We start from the raw sequence: 20,948 nt of genomic DNA on the forward strand, positions 1-20,948 counted from the left end.
ACTACTGAGCCTGCGCTCTAGAGCCCACGAGCCACAGCTACTGAACCTGTGTGCAACTACTGAAGCCCGTGCACCTAGAGCTCGTGCTCTGCAACAAGAGAAGACACCGCAATGAGAAGCCCGTGCACTGCAATGAAGAGTAGCCCCTGCTCGCCGCAACTAGAGAAAGCCCATGCAGAGCAACGAAGACCCAATGCAGCCAAAAATAAATAAATAAACAAAAATAAATTTATATATATATAAAAAAGACACTTCCCTCTCTGTGCCTCAGTTTTCTATTCTATAAAATGGGGATGATGTTAATCCCACCTCACCAGGACATCATGTGGAATAACTGAGGTGAGCTGTGGCAGGGTCTTCGCATGGTGTCTGGCACATGGTTTGAGCATCAGCACTTGTTGTGGAGGTTGTTATTATTTTTATTAACACTGCTGGTCCCTGCACCCATAAGTGCCAAATGTCTCTGCTTTGGCCCTACTGAGCCTTGAGGTTTTTAAGCAGAGGCTTTAACTGCCCTCCATCCTGAGACCTTTGTCTAATGTGTGTGTGTGTGCGTGTGTGTGTGTGTGTGTGTGTGTGTGTGTGTGTGTTTTCAGGGATGGTGGGAGGGGGGAGGGAGCTGGGGCGTGGGAGGGCAAAGAGAACTCTAGCCACTTGCTTAGGACCCTCTTGCTTAGGACCACTTGCTTAGGACCACTCCCTCCCCTTTTCCAAGGGGACCCTCCCTCCTTCTCCATCCTCCCCAACCCATTCAAGCCCTAGTTCCCATCCTGGACCCAAGGGCAAAGGGAAAGAGGGAGGGTCAGCACACACATACTGGTAGTACATCATCATATCAATATATTCAAGTCCACCTGCTCAAAAACTTGGGCCAGAGCACAGGGAGTCTTCAGTGCGTTCATTCATGAAGTCAGTACACACATATTAGGCACCTACTGTATGCCAGCCTGCGGAATGATGCTGGGATACACCAAGGAGCGAGAGGCATGGGCTCTGCCCTCGTGTGGCTCAGAGTCTGGGCAGCAGGAGACCGACATCAAACGAGCGAACCCACCAGCCCTGCAGGCCCCTTCCAGCCAGCAGCAGGAGCCCCTGCCATGGCCTCCAAGCTTTAGGATACCCGTCTCTGGCCAGCCTCCAGCTGCACAGCTCCCATGGGGTGAGGTGCCCATGGAGTCCATTAAAGCCCATGGTTCCTCTCCTGGCCCATCTTACCCTTCCCTGTTCAAATGTCTCCAAGCCCGAAGGTAGGGCCTGCACAGGTCTCTTCCCCAGATCCACCTTCCCAAGTGTGGACCATGCAGTGGGAAAATACACCTCTAGGCTGCAGGGGTGACCAAGGGGTGGCCGTTTGCAGAGCAAATGGAGGAACTTGACTACACAAGCTGGCTTGTGTGTGAGGCCCTCATGACGCCAGGAACTGAGGCCTGGGTCCTGCAAATGGGAGAAGCAGGCTGGGCCTGGCCCCTCTGAGCCCCTCCCACTCGCACCCAGTTTGGCTTCCTCAAAGCACGAGCCAAACTGCACAGCCCCTGATGCCCACTGGGGGTGCTATCTCCACACTACAGCCCACCACCCACGCAATGGGGCAGGGACGCAGTGGTTTCCTCCTAGATTTGCCTCTGCTGTGGAGGAGCAAACTCGAGTGACCTGTGAACGGCGGAGGGAAGGCCATCCATTCTGCAGGCTGAATACCTGCTCGGCACCCCCAGCGAGTGCTGGGGAAGAAGGTGAGGTCTCTGGAGCAGTGGGGATGGGGGCCGTCTTCATTAGTCCCAGCTCCCGGACCCAAAGCCCCAGTGGCATCCTTGGCCTGAGTGTGAACAGAGGCCCCTGTGAAGGGGTGGTTAAGGCCTCCACCCAGCGTCCTGGCAAGAGGTGACATCTCCGGCAGACTTGCCCTAGATGCTTTCATTGCTGCTGGGGGTCAGAGTGACAGGAGTTTACACCAGATACAGTCAGGTCCTCTGGAACCACTAGCCACATCTAGCTCACATGGCTTTCAAATGTTAACTCATAAAAATTCAAAATTCACTTCCTCAGTCGCTCTGGCCACATTTCAAGTGGTCAACAGACACAGGTGGCTACCATATTAGAAAGTGCAGAAATAGAACATTTCCATCTTCACAGAAATTTCTATTGGACAGTGCTGCTCTGGGGCATTATACATGGAAATTAGCCCCATCGCCAAGAGCTAAAACCCTTCTGTGGCACTCCGTTGCTCTGGGAACAACGTCCAAAACTCTTACTATGGCATAGAAGGTCTGCACGATGTGTTCCCTGCCTGCAGACCTCCATCTTGCACAATTCCAGGGGGAACCATTCACACTGTGGTCTGTGAGACTGGCACCCCCCAGCCCAGGGCAGAGCAGTGCACAGCTTGCTCAGCTGTACACAGGACTCCTAACCTACCTACCTCTCCAGTCTCACTTCTTAAACTCCAAACACCTTCCACAATGGTCTTGTGTCAGCTACGGAGTCACCATACTTCCTTTGGCCTCTGAGTTTTGCATAGCCTGTTCCCATTGCCTGGAAGACGCAATCATCCATCCATCCACCCATCCATCCACCCGTCCATCCACCCGTCCACCCTCATCCAAGCATCCATCCAGTCTTCCACCCATCCACCAACCATCTATCCACCCACATCCATGCATCCATCTCTAATACACACACACACACACACACACACACACACACACACACACACACACACACACCTGTCTCACTCCTCATCCTGTACATCTCCCCTCAAACTCTCCAGACGAAGGCACTCCCCCTGGTCTGCATGCCCTGAGCTTCTATACATCTCATGTATAGCCTTATCACAACCGTAATTACGTAACAATTTGAGTAATTATGGTAGACTTTGGGTCTGCCTCTGTAGGGCAGGACAGTGACCTGGCACTTACTGCTCTTTCCTTAAGGCCTGGCACATGGTAAATCCTCAACAACCTTTCCAGGACCCTGACCCAGTTGGCAGACCCTTAGCTCAATCCAAGTACACAGCTTCTCCATCTCCGAGCACAGCAGACCACCCTGTAGTGCTGACCCGTACGGCTCGCATCTGGAGTATGCAGTGCTGCCGGCAGCATCCTCCTACCAGGATGGACGGTAGCTGTTCTCAGCCTCAAGGCCATGTTTGAAGACTGTGGCCCAGCCTGTCCACGGGCTGGTGGGGTTGTCCTGGGCCTGACCGCTGGCCTTTGGGAGAGTGGAAGTGATCATGATGTCCCTGTGCAGGATGGGTTTCTGGAAGGTTCTCCTTTGGGGGTGGGTGGTGGACCAGGCTTCTGGTCCAGGAGACACTCTTTGAGGCAAAAATGGAGGATCAGATGCCAAAAGCATCCTTTGTGTGCAGTAATTATCGGGGTGCTCTCCGCGTGGCACGGGAGCCCGTGTGCAGTAATTATCGGGGTGTTCTCCGTGTGGCACGGGAGCCCGTGTGCAGTAATTATCGGGGTGCTCTCCGCGTGGCACGGGAGCCCGTGTGCAGTAATTATCGGGGTGTTCTCCGCGTGGCACGGGAGCCTAAGACATGTAATTACTTCAATGTTGGGCAGTTATTTTCAGCCCAAGAGGTGGGACAAGTCATCCTCATCTCTAAGGAGCCGTCGATAGTCACGAGCCAAGGCCCCCTCCGTGGTTCTACTAACGCTTTAGCTGGGAGCCTGGCTCTGGACACAACTCATTGGAGCAAAGACCCCACCACCCAGGGCCTGGCCAGGTTTTCCTGCCTCTGGGGTTCAGCAAGAAAAATGATTCTTCTATCTACAGTGTGTTCTTACTGGACGCCTCCTATGTGCCCAGGTACATGCAGAACCACTTTCTTTCATGGGTTCATGTCTAATTATTCCTCTTACGGAGAACAGGAGACAGAGGGTCAGGGAAGTGCAGCTCACAGCCACGTGCAACCGAGTGGAGGAAATCAGACCCTCTGATTTCTAAGCCCAGGCTCTTAGCCACAAGGCTGCTCTGTTCTGTCCCTGAGGCGAGGAATGCGAACCAGCGTTGCTGGAGTAACCAGAGCCGGGCTGAGAGCTGGTATGGGGAGGAGGGGGAAAGGAGAGTGGACAGAGTGACCTCTGCTCTGCAAGCATCAGAGGCCCTCGAGTCCCAGGCCAAGCCTCTTCTTGCAGACAGAAGGGCTCAGGGACCCACAACCAGGACAGAAGAAACATGGCAGCCCCGGGGTCATGGTCAGACATCTCAGGGGCCAAATTAAACACAAAGTTGCCTTCTCTCACTCCCTCCTTAAAACCCTCTGGTGGTTCCACATTGCTCTTAGAATAGAGTTCAAAATCCTTCCTTGGCCTTCACTGGGGTCAGCAAACTATGGTGCAAGGGCCATATCTGGCAGGCAGCCTGCTTCCATAAATTAAAATTTCTTGGAACACATCCGCACTCATTGATTTACATATTGCCTGTGAATGCTTTTACCCTACAACACCAGAGTTGAGTACTTACAGCAGAGATGTATGGCCCGCACAACCTAAAATATTTACTATCTGGCCTTTTACAGAAAAGATGTGATGACCCTGGTCTTCACGGTCCTGCATGGTGTGGTCCACCTACAGGGCTACCACCTTGCACAATTCTGGGGGACACTGTTCTCAGCATAGTCTATGGGAATGGCTAGCTCTGGAGTTGTGCAGTGTGCAGCCTGGTCAACCTGACCAGGCCATCCTATGTTCCTAGCCCTCCAGGTTCTTCTCTTGCTCTCCAAGCACCTTGCACAATGGAGGTAACTGGCTTAGGGGGATCTGAGGGTTGGCTGGGGCTCAGAGAGGACAAAGACAAGAAGGGCATGCTCTCCTCTCCAGCTGGGCATGTCCACCACTTCTCCTGATTGCCCACCCTCAGGTCTGCCCCCAAAGCACCAACACCAGGCTTGCCCATCAGTTTGTCCCAGTGACCCTCTGTCCTCACACATTTCTTTAGCTGTGGCTTTAGGCAAGTTATTCCTTCTCTCTGTGCCTCAGTGTCCTCATCTGTAAAATGGGGATCACAACAGCATCTTTTTTGTGGGGATGCTGTGAGGATTAAGTAAGACAATGCCTGAAAGATACTACTATCATTTATATTAAAAACAGGGCTTCCCTGGTGGCACAGTGGTTGAGGGTCCGCCTGCCGATGCAGGGGACACGGGTTCATGCCCCAGTCCGGGAAGATCCCACATGCCACAGAGCGGCTGGGCCCGTGAGCCATGGCCGCTGAGCCTGTGCATCCGGAGCCTGTGCTCAGCAATGGGAGAGGCCACAGCAGTGAGAGGCCCACGTACCGCAAAATAAATAAATAAATATAAAAAACAACCACTGAGCTCCTGCCGGGTCCCACCCTGTGCTGGGTGCTGGAGATGTAATCATGGATATCTTGCATTTCTCAAGAGCCCTTGACCTGGTCCTAAAAGACAGAGGTCATCTCTCTCCAGGGAGCTCCGAGCATCTGCTGGCTCAAGGACCAGAGTGAGGCCACAGCCAATGTCCCCACCACCCCCCGTGAAGGCAAGACCCCTCTGCGATGGCAAAGAGGTGGCTCCCGCCCTCCCCTCATGTATTCCTGCTCCTGGCGCCAAGCCCGTCGCTCCACCCACAACTCCCTGGCAATCTGGCTGGAATCTGGGCCAAGCAGGCCCATCTGTTCCCCTCCGTCTCCAGCTGTAGCGAGCGAGGCTGAACTGGCCCATCTCGGCAGGAAGCTGGTGGCGGCTGCCTTTGCGGAGAAATCACTGCTGACAAGCTTGTGTTTTCTTTGCCACCTGACCCACTCCACCCCACAGAGCAGAACGCCTGACCTCGGGCTGGTGAGTGACGTGCAACCACAGGTGTGGGTCCTGCTCCTGCCCTGGGGGATCAGGGACAGCAAGGCAGAGGTGTCTGCTTACTGGAGGCGGACCTTGGACAACCTACATCTGCTGGGGGCGCCCTGGGGCTGAGCTGCTGTCGCCTGGCCACATGACTTCCACAATCACGTTCACAGGACACCCACTCACCAAGCCCTCCTCCCTTCCCATCTCGCTTCCTTTCCCACCCAACACCCAGGAATGAAGCCTCATCCTCCCACTACCTCCTAGGTGCTGACCTAGGAGGTCAGATCTAGTTCTGACCCTCCACACCCCTACTTTGTCCCTCCCTCCAAACCCCACTCCCTGAAACCCTCACCAATTCAGTCACACTGGTTTCTTCCATTTCTTAAAGCAAAACGAAACAAAAACTGAACTCCTCAGGGCCTTTACACACAGTTTCCTGCACCTAGAGCCCTCTTTCTTCCCATACTTGGGCCAGCAAACTCCTCTTCTTCCTTCCAATTCCAGCTGAAATGTCACCTCCTCTGAGAGGCCTTCCGTGATCTCAATCGAGTTGCCTGAGTTATTCTCTCCCATAATACCCTGCATTTCTGCTTCACAGTAGCTCCTACGGCAATTTATAATTATAGGGTCATTAGTTAGCATATATTAATTATATAGTGATTTGTTTAGTTTTGGGGGCTCCATGAGGGCAGGGAGCCCCATCGACTGGTATCCCCAGTGTCTAGCATGGAGGCTGGCTCAGAGCAGGGGGTCAAGAAATATCTATTGCAGTGAGAGCCCCTGAAATCTACTCTCTTAGCAAATTTCTAGTACTCAATACAGCACCATTATTAACTATAATCATCACGCTTCACATCAGGTCTATAGATGTATTCAACCTACATAATGGCAACTTTGTACCCTTTAACCAACTTTGTACCCTTTAACCCCCAAAAAAGTAACTATATGAGGAGATGGATATGCTAATTAGCTTGACTATACTAATCAGGTAAACATCACATTGTGTACCTTAAATATGTACAATTTTTTTTAAATTTATTTTCATTTATTTATTTTTGGCTGCGTTGCGTCTTCGTTGCTGTGCGGGCTTTCTCTAGTTGCGGAGAGCGGGGGCTACTCTTTGTTGCGGTGCGGGGGCTTCTCATTGCAGTGGCTTCTCTTGTTGCAGAGCACGGGCTCTAGGCACGTGGGCTTCGGTAGTTGCGGCATGTGGGCTCAGTAGTTGTGGCTCACGGGCTCTAGAGCGCAGGCTCAGTAGTCGTGGCGCACGGGATTAGTTGCTCCACGGCATGTGGGATCTTCCCGGACCAGGGCTCGAACCCGTGTCCCCTGCATTGGCAGGTGGATTCCCAACCACTGCGCCACCAGGGAAGCCCAAATATATACAATTTTTATTTTAAAAAATCTATTGTGTGAATGAACAAAGGCAGGAAGGAATGGAGGGAATGCGCAATGCTCTGGGGGCCCACAAGGCTGCTTGTTCAGGGGGGCCTTGGGACGGTGGGACATGGTCTCTCCCTGGGGACACATGCATAGTCCTGCAGACACAACACAAAGAGTGTGACTTGAGGACTGAGAAGCAACAGGCATGGATTTTGCACAGAAATGAAGCAGCGAATACCCCTCCCCAAGCCTCCAGTGGCGATACAGCCAGACATGGCAGCTGACTGTAGGAGTCCCTGAGCCCACCTCCAGGCCAGGCCCCAGGCACCATCATGACCCTCCCACCCAGGAGACCAGTCCTCACTCCCTCTTTCCTGCACCTTTGGTGTCCTTTCTACAATCCAGCACTGACTGTACAGCAAGCACTTTGTCCATCAAATCCATTAGTCTTCCTAAGCCAGTTATGAGGACTAATGACCTGCTATTATAAATTAACTGCCTGCTACCATCACCCCAATTCACAAATGGGAAAACTGAGGCTCAGGCTTGAACATGTGAAATGACTTGCACAAGGTCACGTGTCTGGGAATGGCAGAGCTGGGATTTTAACCCAGGTCTGGCCACCTCCAAAGGCTGAACACTTAACCACTTTGCTAAAACTGCGCCAAACAAGGACACGGGGAAGGGAAGGTGGGCAGCAAAGAGATGTGCAAGATGGATGCAGATATTAGCGTGAAGAAAGCCATTGACAAAAAGCTAGAAGAAAGGTCAAGACCACTGCCAACAGTTCATTGTTCAGTACATGATAATAAAGACAACGATCGCTAACAGTCATCCCAGAACCTTCTTATTAGAGCAGGTTGCAGACAGGACACTGGGGCAGGAAGTTAACACTTAGCTTGAGGTCCCGTGACAAATGAGTGGCAACTCGGGGGCTGACTCGAGCCTGAGCTCCACCACTTCCTCTGTTTGTCTTCCTGTTGCCTCTCCGTTCTAGGCAGACCCCACCCCATCCCTGATGCGAAGCATCCTCATGGCCGGCCTCTGGCTGCTGCACCCCACCCCCTAGGCTTGCACCTCCTCCTTGGAAAGTCGTGCCCCCTGATGGCCCTGTTTCCTCCCCTTCCACTTTGCTCAGTCTCATGGGGTCCAGCACCTGGGGTCTGGTCAAACCAACTCCTCTGGCCCTCCCTCCCCCTCTGCCCCTCCTCAGGGTGCTGTCAGGGCTGCAGGGGGCCCAGCCTACTGCTTTAACCATGCCAGAAGGGCCAGCACTCTCAGCCTCTTTCCTCTCCTCCCAAGTCAAGGTTGTCTCGGGTCCTCAGTGCACTGCGCTTCCCAAATCATTCCACTGAGCAACTTCAACCTTTCTACCCACTACTGCTCCTCCCTGGAGCAGAAAGAGCCAGAAATAGCTGCTTCTAGGGAAGCCCAGCCGCCTTGGGCTGAGGGTGGAGTCAAGTCTAACGGTTTCTGCAGGAACTGGTGCAGCCCATCCCACAGGCAGGAAGTGCACCCCCGGATCCCGGGCGATGACTCAGCCACAGTGGAGGGTGGACTCAAAGTCACAGCCCCAGGCCCAGGGCCCAGGAGCCAGGCCTTGCTCTTCTTTAGGTAGGCCCCCTCCAGGGCCCATTCGAGAAGAGGGGTCAGACAATAACAAGTGTTGGCAAGGATGTGGGGACATCGGAACTCTCATACATTGCTGGCGGGAATGTAAAATGGTGCAGCTGCTGTGGAAAACAGTCTGGCAGTTCCTCAAAATGTAAACATGGAATTACCATATGACCCAGTGATTCCACTCCTAGGTATAGACCCAAGAGGAATGAACACATGTCCACACAGAAACTTGTACACAGATTTTATAGTAGCATTATTTACAATAGCCCCAAAGTGGAAACAAGCCCAATATCCGTCAATGGAGGAATGGATAAATGAAATGTGGTTTAGTCCCACAGTGGAATATTATGTAGCCATAAAAAGGAATGAAATGCTGATATGTGCTACACCATGGATGTACCTTTGAAACATCATGCTAACTGAAAGAAGCCAGTAATGAAAGACCACATATTGTGTGATTCCATTTATAAGAAATGTTCGGAATGGGCAAATCCGTAAAGATAGAAAGTAGATTAGTGGTTGTCACGGGCTGAAGGGAGCAGGGAATGAGGAATGACTGCTCATGAATACAGGGTAAACTTTTGATGAAATTTTTCTGGAATTAGTTAGTGGTGATTGTTGTACAACCTTGTGAACGTACCAAAGACCACAAAATGCACACTTTTAAGAGGGAATTTTCTAGTATGTGAATGATACCTCAATTTTAAAAGGAGAACAAGGGGCTCCAAGCTGACCTTGAGCATCCTGCTGTAAGCTCATTCCCCTGCCAGCCTGGGAGATCTGTGAGGTCAGTAAGCACCTGTTGCATTCATCGCTGTACCCATAGGGCCGAGGATGATAGCCAGTACACAGTAGGTATTCAATCTTTACTTAATGGAAGGGAAGGAAGGAGGAGGCCACTGGCCACTGGGCTGTATATGATCTGGCCTCTGCTCACCTCTCCTGGTATCATCCGTCCTCACCACCATGGACCCTTTCAGGACCACCCATGCACCACTCTCTCTCTTGCATTTGTAAGCCTTCTTGTGTGCTATTCCCTCTGTCTGTCTTTTTCTGCCTTCACTTCACTTGGCTAACTCTTAACCAGGTTTCAGCTTAGGTGTCCCTTCCTCCATGAAGCCTCCCCAGGCTGGGCCAGGTACCCTTCTCATGTGCTTTCTGTTCCCTCCACAAGAACACTTAACACCATAATGTAGTTGTGTATGGATCTGTCTGTGTCTTTACTAGACTATCAGCACTGGAGGGGTAGAGGAGTAGGAACCACAAACTTTCTAGCTACTGTGACATAGGCTCCTGGTCCATATGTGAGGATTACAGGGGTCAGGAGAGCCTGCCTGGCTCCTACTCAATCCTCAGAACTGGCCAGAGCATCCTCCCTTGGGATATTTTATGCTTTGTCCTCTGGACAACAAGGCTCCCAGGCTGGGCTGGGCCACAGACTTTTCCATCTCAGAGAGAATCTTCATCCCTTGGCTTATATAATGCAAAGAGGCCAGTTTCTGTCTTAGCATCTCTGATGTCCACATGACTATGAGGCCAAGATGGCCAAGGGTGCACCAGACATGAAGCTATAATCTCTTTCCTAGAGCCTCCATGCCCAGGGCACATGGCTGAGCTGGGCAGGAGTTTTTGACAGAGACTCGTATCAGCTACCCAGATGTCTCTGGACATATGTAACTTATATCTAGTATTAGGTGTGTGCCAGAGAAATGATTTCAGACCCTTTAGAATATAAACTCTGTGTGGGCAAATCTTGTCCGTCTTCCTATCTGGGGTATCCAGCACCTAGAGTAAGAGCTCAACAAATATTTGTTGAGAGAATGAACAAGAAAAATTGTTTTTCTTCTATGAGAAGATAACACTGAAGATACCAGGGAAATTTAACAAAATATGTACAAGATCTATAGGAAGAAAACTACAAAACTCTGATGGATGAAATTTTAAAAATTAAATAAAAGGAGAGGTATTCCATTTTCATGAATAGGAAGACTCAATATTGCCAAGATGTCAGTTTTTCCCAACTGGATCTATAGATTCAATGCAATCCCAATCAAAAATGAGTTATTTTATGAATACTGACAAACTGATTCTAAAGTTTATATGGAGAGGCAAAAGATCCAGGATAGTCAACACAATATTGAAGGAGAAAAATAAAGTTGAAGGACTGACACTACCTGAGTTTAAGACTTAGTATAAAGCTATAGTAATCAAGGCAGTGTGATATTGGTGAAATAATAGACAAATAGATCAGTGGAATAGTATAGAGAGCCCAGAAGTAGACCCACATAAATATAGACAACTGTCATCCATTGCTGGTGGGAACACAAAATGCTATAGTCACTTTCGATGGTTTCTTACAAAACTAAACATACTCTTACCATACAATCCAACAATCACACTCCTTGGTATTTACCCAGAGGAGTTGAAAACTATGTCCACACAAAAACCCACATACAGATATTTATGGCAGCTTTATTTATAATCACCAAAACTGGGAAGTAACCAAGATGTCCTTCAGTAAGTAAATGGATAAACTGTGGTACATCCAGACAATGGAATATTATTCAGTGCTAAAAATAAACAAGCTATCGAGTTTAAATGCATATTACTAAGTGAGAGTGAAAAGCTACATACTGTATGATTCTAACTATATGACATTCTAGAAAAAGCAAAACTATGGAGACAGTAAAAGGATCCGTGGTTGCCAGGAGTTGGGGAGGGGGGAGGGGTGAAGAGGCAGAGCACAGAGGCTTTGGGAGGCACTGAAAATACTCTGTGTGATACCTTTATGATGGATACATGTCATTATATATTTGTCCAAATCCATAGAATATACAACATAAGAGTGAACCCTAATGTAAACTATGGTCTTTGGATGACTGTGATGGGTCCTTGTAGGCTCATCAATGGTAACGAATGTGCCACTGTGATGGGTGTTGTTGATAATGGGGGTGGGCTATGCATGTATGGGGCCAGGGGGTGTATGGGAAACCTCTGTACCTTCCCTCAATTTTGCTGTGAAACTACAACTGCTCTAAAAAATGAAGAATAAGTAAATAACGAAGCAAACAAAAAGAAACCAGGGAGAAGCTACAGTTAATCCTCTTGAAAAATGCATAGTCTTTCTGAAAAGCGAGGGTGGGAAAGGAATCTCTTCATAATGTAGGAGCAGACATTTATGTACTAGATTTCCTTCAAGGGATGGAGAACTACATTTAACTCATCTAATGTGAAGAAGACATGGGTCTGCAAGGTTTCTCCATCGCATCTCCAGACTGTGCCTGTGTACACTGCCCTCTGTCCCTCTCCCTTCCTCCCCTTCTGTCAGCTCCCTCACGCCATAGGTATCTTGTGGCCTCCCCGCCCTCTCACCCCCACAGGAATTTATCTCAGGGCCTCAAGGCAAGGATACTGCTGGTCCAGAAGCACGACCCTGAACTTCCCCATTGCATTCATGAGCACATCAGTCCCCAGCTGTGCCAGGTCCCTGTCCTTCACTAATTCTGCTTCCAGAATTCTCCCAGCAGCTCCTCCTGCAGCTTCCCTGCAGACCCAGGAACCCCATCTCCCTTCCACCCTGCAGAGCCTGGCCACCCAGGAACTTTCCAAGGTATTAGCTTTTATACCAATTCCCCTCCGCCCAAACGCCCTGCACTCCTCTTCTTGAATTCCTGTTGCGTCCCCAACTCCATCTCTCTCACCTCATTGCTCTTTCTGCTTCTCTCTCCTTAATTTTTTTAAATAGCCCAATTATATCGTATCTCCAGGGAAGCAATAGATAAAAAATATTTCCAGGGCCTGCAGGTAGGTGCTGCATACACATAAACACTAAAATGGCTTCACAGCCATCATAACAATATCTAGCATTCGTTGAATACTTTTCACGTGTGAGGCACTATGCTGAGACATTACATGTCTCAGCCCAGTTAATCCCCACAACAACCCTATGACTTAGGTGCTATTATCAACTGATTCAAAAGAAAACTATGGTTTGCTCAAGCTCACTTAGCTAATAAGTGTTGAAACTCATTTCTAGTCTGGGTGATTCCAGGCACAACTGGTGGTTCCGGCATAACTAGTGACAAAAGGTCCTCACCCAAATATAACCAAGAATAAAATCCATTCCCATCAATATTTAGGCAGAGAAAACAAGTTTCCTATGAAGGGGGAAATTCCTTTAGCTCCCATCTGCTCACTTTGAACCTTCCGTCTGCTTTCCCTGATCCCGCTCTGCTGTCCCAAAGCCCCCCACTTCCCACGCCTGTCTGCCCAGTTCCCAATTTCTTCCTAAAGATGCTGTGTCTTGCTTCTCTCCCTCAACACAGAGTTATGCAGGACAGGGACAAATCGCAATCTGGGCTTCCTTCCGCCTGTCTGACCGAGGAAATTAAACAAGATCTTTGAACGTTTTAAAGGTAACCACTAGAGAAATTAAAATCAGGATTTATATCTTCCGGATCAATGGAAAAGATAAAAGCAAATAAACATAGTATTCATGAAAGTCACAAAATGAGAGAAACAACAGAAACACAAATGCCACAAAGCATGAAATTAGATGACCAAAACACAAACATTATAACAATAAACAAAATCATTTATCCTCCTCTATAAAGCAGTAGAGATGTCGTTGCCTAAAAGAAAAAAATTCAACTATGTGCTGCTAACCAGAGATACATCCCAACAAAATAACAGAGAGACTGAAAATAAAAGGATGCTCAAATATAAAACAGGCAAATGCAAACACAAGGAATGCGGGGGTGGCGACATCACTGTGATACAGAATAGAATTCAGGGCAAGAAGAGGAGGTAATTAACTTTAGGTTGATTTTCGAAAAATACTTCAAAATAAAATCATAAACAGAAATCAGATCAGTGGTTGCCCGGGGCTATTGATGAGGTGGGGAAAGCGAAGTTGTTAGCAGTTAGGAAAACTTATGAAATCATAATCAGTAAAGCAAAATTCAGTGCAACACAAATTGTCAGCATATAAGTCAAAACCACAATTTTGACAGCCTGAAGAAAAGATCAGGTTGGGGGCAGGAGGGGAAGACGTACTGACAAGGTTGTTCACAGTAGCATTGTTTACCTACACTGCTTATAACTGAGAAATATTGAAAGCAACCCAAATGTTTAAACATTTGAGACTGCTTAGGTAAAATATGGAACATCCGTACAATGGAATATTCTGCAGCTGGTATCTTAAAGAATTTTTAATGACATAGGAAAATGCTTGATATATAACATAGAATGGAAAGACAAAAAACCAAAACTATACATTCAATGCAATATCGATTGGAAAGGAAAAATGCATTGGAAAGGAAAAATGCATGTGTCCACACAGATACACACTTCTCACTGGGAAAAAAATTAAGATATTAACTGTGGCTATCAGGGACTTTTATCTTATGGTTGCCAGAATTTTCCAAACATTTAAAACTAGGTATGGACAACCTTTATAATCAGGATTTTCTAATTTCACTATAAAACTAAAACCAGAAACAGAATGGTAGGCGAATGGTAAGAACTATATTTTTGCTAAGAGTTTCTAGGGCAGAAATGAGGTCTCAAGCTGGCTGACCCCACGAAGCAAATGCTGAAGCTGGGATTCCCGCGTTGGGTAGGAAGTTAAACAGCGACCAACAATAATAATAACCCCTTTGTTGGTATTGCAAAGAGGTTCACAAACTATGGTCCAATGGCCAAATCCTGCCACATTTTTTTTTTTTCAAATCCTGCCACTTTGAACAGTTTACATGTTAGGAATGCTTTCTGTGTTTTTTAGTAGTTGGGGGAAAAAAATCAAAGAAGAATATTTTGTGACTCATGAAAATTACATGACTGTCAAATATCAGTGTCCGTAAGTGAAATGTAGTTGAAACACATACTCTATATATTGCCTATGGCTGCTTTCTCTGTGGTAACAGACTGTACCACCCACAGAACCTACAATATTTCTTATCTGGCCCTTTGCAAAAGAAGTTTGCTGATCTCTGGCGCAGCGCTTTTCCGCTAACAAAGCATGTTGAAAACCACAGTCACTTAATTCTCACAATAAAAGTCTCTGGTAGGAGAGGAAGAAATCAATGGATGTCCAAGGCGGACCGTGGGCTCGTGGCCAGGAGGCGCGTGAGCAGATCAGGCTCAATGTCTTCACCTGCCAAGGAATGAAGGGGGCACAGGTCCCCAAGAGCCAGCTGTCACTCACCTTTCTCCCCACCGTCTCACCCCCAGCCCCAACTCAGTCGCCTCTGCCCTCCAAAAGCAGTCGCGTTTCCTGTCAAGAGCGTGACCTTCCGAAACCTGCATAGTGGAGGCTGCAGCTGCAAAAAAGATGGTATTTTTATCCGGACCCTGCTTCCTGTTTGCTGGCTGGGGTTTTATTTGCTGGTGTTCTGTTTTGTCATTTCTGATACAGACTCTCTCCCTTGTCACATCAGAACAGAGATGTCTATCCTCAATAGGGTATGCTGCCTGCCACCAGGCCCACCTGCCCCCGGGTCCCTGGTCCTTTGCACTCTCCGTTCCTGCTGCACCATCTCCTGTAATATTGAGATACCCATCTTCTGCCTGCTCAGGAGCAGAAATCAGGGCAGCTGGATGGGCAGGGGGGAAACAGGAGCATTTCTGCTGCAGGAAATGGAAAAATCCACTCTCTTATCAGAGGAGAGCTGGCTGGGCTAGGAGAGGAACAAGTTTGCAGGTTTTCCAGAGCTTCTGGAACCCACTGTCCTTAGCAAGGCCTGGCTGGGGAAGGACCAGGGCAGCTGCTGGAGGTGGGTAAGTTTGGGACTTGGGAGTCGTTTGCTGGGAATGTCCTCCCCTGGGACCTGGGGATCGTTTGCTGGAGCTCCCAGCTACAGATAAAAAGGGACTGCCTTCAACCCTCCTGTCCCCGGGACTCAGCCAGATGGGGGAACAGAGAGCAGATACATCAGTGTCTAACAAGTCAGTGATAGCAGGAGCTCACGTTATTGAGCACTTACTGTGTGCCTAGCACCGTGCAGGAATTAGCTCACTGAAGCCCTACCACTGCCCTGGGCAGGAAGGAGGCAGCCGCTCTGATTGAGGCTATTTTACAAACAGGGATACTGAGGCACAGTGAGTTTAATTACCTTGCCCAGAACCACTCATCTGATAAGAGACTCCAGTAGCCCCACACTGGAACTCTGGGCTTGCTCTGCCATGATGATTTCATGTCTTAGAACTAAACCTGACCCTAGGTCTCAGGAGCTGGGGATCTGCAGCCGGAAGCATCCCTGTTCTGTCATCACACCCAGAACCAGGCTCTGAGCCAGACAGATAAAAGGGCTACAATCACTCCTACCCTGGAGAGAAGCCACCAAAATGTACCGCCGAGGGACAGGCAATCTACCCAAGCATTGCGCCTGGCATGAAAACACACGTGGAGTGGCTAAGAATTCAGACCCCTTTTCCCAGTGATCTGACCTCAGGCAGGTCACTGCCTCTATCTGAGCCTCAGTTCCCTCACCTGTAAAAGAGGAATTATAACCTCATAAGGTTATCTGAGAAGTAGATTATAGAGTACTGATATAAATAACAATAGTAGTAGTAGTAGTATTTAGCTAGTTGTCTCTTCCCATCCCAGCAGTGATCCCATAGGAACGTGGAGCCCAGTCTTCAAGCTCCAAGGCACTGAGTGGTGGTTCCAGATGGTGAACATCTTTGGAGAGCTTGTGAGCTGACCACAAGGTAGAGCCAAAGGGCAGCCAGCCTCCAAGATGCATCCCTTCCTCCTAAGATTTCACACGCTTGTGCAGTTGCTTCCCACACTGAACAGGACTGACTGACATGGGTCATTGTAGGATGGCGTGTGACCTGTGAGGCTGGGTCACAGAAGACATTGCAGGTCCCATCTTGCTCCTTGGACCACTCACTCTAGAGAAGAAGCCGCCATGGTGTGAAGACACGTAAGCGGCCTTGGAAAGACCTCGTCATGAGGAACTGAGGCCTCCTGCCAACAGCCATGTTGGAGCCATTGTGGAATCAGAGCTTCAAGCCGCAGACGAGCCCTCAGATGATGGGAACCTGGGTTACGTGTTGAAGACAACTTCGGGAGGGACCCTGAGTGGGGACCACTCAGCTACCAGCCCAGGCCTCCTAGCTGTCCTAGAACCTGCGCTTTCTCCCCTCGGAGTCAGTCAAATTTCTGTTAACCGGGGAAATTCTTCACTAAACCCTAGAGCTGACTAAGGGTTTCTATTTCTGCCCACAGTGCTGAAAACACGTCAGTCATCACCTGAGTCTCCTTCCTGTTCTAGGGGCACCACCCCATCTTCCCCACTGCATGAGGATGGGACCAGGTCTCGAGGCACCTTCCTGAGCTGAGGGTATCAGGGACCTGGCTGGAGAGAGGTGGGGGAGGAGACAGCGGCCACATACAGCTTCCTAACTCACAGACCTGAACGTGCTTCTCTCCTGCTCAAAAACCTCTCATGGCTCCCCACTGCCTCCACGCTGTCAGAAGCCAGCCCAGTGGTTCTCACGGTGCGGTCCCAGCAGGAACGGCAGCACCTGGGAATTTGCTAGAAGCATAAATCCTGTGGCTCTACCTCAGAAATACTGAATCAGGAGTGTGGGGGGGAAGGCGTGACAATCAATGGTTTAACACGTGCTCCCGGCGATCGTGAGGTTCCATCTCCTCTCCCCTCACTCCTTTCTGTGTCTTCTGGGCCCTAGAAACACCCAACTTCTCTTCCCCCTCCCCCGCCAAATATTCACTGGGTACCAACTCTGTGCCAGGTGTGAGCACACAGCAGTGAACAAGGCAGACACCAGCTCTGCTCTCCTCAAGCCTGCAATCTGCCCTGCTCTCAGTCTGGAATATTCTTCCCACCATCCAGCTCCCCACCCAGGCCCTCACGCCAGTGCAGGAGACGCTCAACAGTCACGAGGCAAACATTAAATGAGCCGATGAATACGTGACTGAACGCACCACCTCCTTGACCCTGAATTAAGTGCCCTCAGCAGGCCGTGTGCACCTCAGCCGGAGCGCCCGTCACCCTTCACGGTGGCCCACGGAGCGCTCGAGATGTGCACAACCCGGATTGAAATATTTGTGCTGTGAGTGTAACACACGCACTGGACTTGGAAGATTTAGTACCAAAAAAGGATGGGGAAAATGTCTCAATAATTTTTTTGTACTGATTATATGTTGAAAGAACAGATGGAGTTAAAGAAAGTATACAAATTAATTTCACCGGTTTCTTTTCTACTTGAAGCTGCTACTAGAACATTTGAAATTAAGTATGTGGCTCGCATTTTTTTTTCTGTCGACCAGCACTGAGGGGGTTGTAAATATTTAGTCCCAGGACTACGGGCTCCAGGGGCATTTCTGTCCGTCTATCTTTCCTCCCTTCCTTCTGTCCGCCCTCCCTCCCTCCCTCTCTCCCTTCCTTCCTTCCTCGAATTCTAACCTCCACCTCCTCCTTTCCACAAACATTTATTGGACATCTGCTCTAGACTCCCACCATAAGACCTGCCACAAAGTAGGTACCAAGCCATCTGCTGAATGAATAAGTCAGTGCTCAGAATGCAGACTGACCAACAGGTGACCCTGGGGGAGTTTCTCTCCTATTTGATTCCCATACCTGCTTGTTTGCATGTAGTTTTCCCATTTCATTTCAAAAGCAGCCAAATTCCAAAGATGTCGTTACATAACTCGGGGCCGGGGTCAGCTTTCCTCTTGCATTTGGGGCTCAGGTGCCCTCATGTCCCAGCGCCAGGACTCTGAGTGCAATACACTTTGTTCCTGAAGCTCCAGGAGGCTGGCCAGGGCATGGATCTGGGCTTGGAGCTTTAGTGCCAAGTTCTGCAGTGAGGGGAGGGCAGCAGGCGGAGCCATACACTGCACCCTGCCCAACCTCCACTGGCCCCCAGGGGCCTGGGAGGATGAGGGTACATGTGGGTCAGTGAGACCCAGGCTTCAAGCCTGCCTTGGACCCTGGACAAGGGTCACTGTGGAGGAGCTGCTCCTTGGAGCTGGGAAGGCGGCAAGAAGGCTGGCACGGTGCGTGGCCTTTCGTGTCCCCGGGACACACTCGCAGCTAACACAAGGTCATGGCCACTGCACCATGGCCCAGCAGCCAGCAGCAACTTCTCTGATGCCTTCCCACTGGTTTCACAGCCTTCCCAACCTCGCACTGAACCACTGGAGGCGTTCCCTGCCCCAGGGCCCTTGCTTATGCTATTATTTCTGCCTAGAATGCTCTCCTCTGGCTCAACCTCGATCTTTCCACATGGCTGGCTCCTTCTCATCCTTCAGGTCTCCTAAAGGTCATCTCCTTGGAGAGAACTTCCCTGACTGACCTTACTAAACAAGTCACAGTCCTTTTTTCTCTACCAGAGCAACCTTACCTGTTCCTTCATAGCAGGGAATTTCACAGTAGGGGAGTGAACTGCCACCTTGGGCTTAAAGAATCTTATCTTCCCCTTTAATATACTCCATGGATCATGACAGGAATTTTCAGTCACTTAAATCGCACACCTCATGTCTCCTCATGTATAGGCTGAGAGAAATTAGCCTCATACATAAGAGTCCAGGCTGTGATTCCGTTTACATGATGTTCTAGAACATGGAAAACTAACCGTATACTTCACACCCACTAGGGTGGCTATAATCAAAAAGCAGACAGTAATAAGTGTTGACGAGGATGTGAAGGAACTGGAACCCTCATACAGTGCTGGTAGGAACATAAAATGGTGCAGCTGCTGTGGAAAACAGTCTGGCGGTTCCCCAAAAAGTTAAACACAGAATTACCATGTGACCTAGCTATTCCACTCCTAGGTATATACCCCAAATAATATAAACCCCAAGAACTCAGACAAATATATATACACGCATGTTCATAGCAGCACTATTCGCGGTGGCCCCCAAAATAGCCAAAAGGTAGAAACAACCCCAGTGTGTACATACATTAGGTCACAGAAAGGAATGAGGTACTGACACATGCTACAATGTGGATGAACCCTGAAAACAGGACGCTAAGTGAAAGACGCCAGACTCGAAAGGTTACATATGGCATGAGTCTACTTAGATGAAGTTTCCAGAATAGGTAAGCCAATAGAGACAGAACGCAGATTTGTGGTTGCCAGGGGCTAGAAGGAGGGGAGAATGAGTGGTGACTGCTTAATGGGCACGGAGTTTCCTTTTGGGGGGATGAAAAGGGTTTGGTACTAGATAGAAGTGGTTGCAAAGCACGGTGAATGTACTAAATGCCACTGAATTGTTGAACTTAAGATGGTTCGTTTTATGTTATGTGGATTTCACTTCAAAAAACCCCAAACCAAAACCAAAAATACAACTAACCTGTAGTGGTTAAAAAAAAATCAGAACAGTACTTGCCTGGGAGGAGGTAGAGAACCAGCTGGGAAGGGGCATGAGAGAATTTTCTGGAGTGATGGTAATGTTCGAGACCACCACTGTCCAGTAGAAATACAAGACGTGGGTCACATATGTAATTTTACATTTTCTGGTAGCAACAATTAAAAAAGAAACAAGTGAAATTTTGATAATATATTTTATTTAACCCACTCACTCCAAAATATTGTCATTTCAACGTGTCATCAATATTTTAAAATTCTATATCTTGACAGTATGTGTAGCGGTCACACAAGTCTACATCAGAGATTTTAAGAGATTGCAGAGAGCTAAATACACACACACACGCACACACGCACACACACACACGCACACACACATCAATGAGGGTATGAAAACTGGCAAGAACTGAGTCCGGTTGACGAATTGTATCAATGTCAATTTCCTGCTTGTGCTATTATAGTTTTGTAAGATGTAGTTACCATTGGGGTAAACTGGGTGAAGGGTAGAAGGGATCTCTTTGGTATTTTTTCAGTCTGCATGTGAATTTAAAATTATTTCAGAATAACAAGGCACGGGATTCATCCACTGGGGTGGGACCTTGGACTCCTGAGATCGGGGCAGAAGTGCCGTGGGCATGCCGCTGGGCACAGGCACTTGCCAGATGTACACACTGGGCTGAGCCAAACCAGACCCAGCCCTTGCCTTGCGGAGGGTCACCAGGATGCATGGTAACCAGAGAACCACTCAAATAGAGGGAACCATGCCGTGAGGGTGCATGGCAGGGACCCAGCCCAG

At 48.9% G+C, this 20,948-nt stretch overlaps 1 protein-coding gene across 1 annotated transcript in view; it reads right to left on the minus strand.

Annotated features, from left to right (window-relative positions):
• Positions 1-20,948, minus strand: part of PPP1R16B (protein phosphatase 1 regulatory subunit 16B) — a 103,623-nt gene that overhangs the window by 26,831 nt on the left and 55,844 nt on the right. The window lies entirely within an intron of this gene.

The sequence above is a fragment of the Lagenorhynchus albirostris genome, chromosome 15 (assembly GCF_949774975.1).
Source record: "Lagenorhynchus albirostris chromosome 15, mLagAlb1.1, whole genome shotgun sequence".
NCBI classification, from domain to species: domain Eukaryota; kingdom Metazoa; phylum Chordata; class Mammalia; order Artiodactyla; family Delphinidae; genus Lagenorhynchus; species Lagenorhynchus albirostris.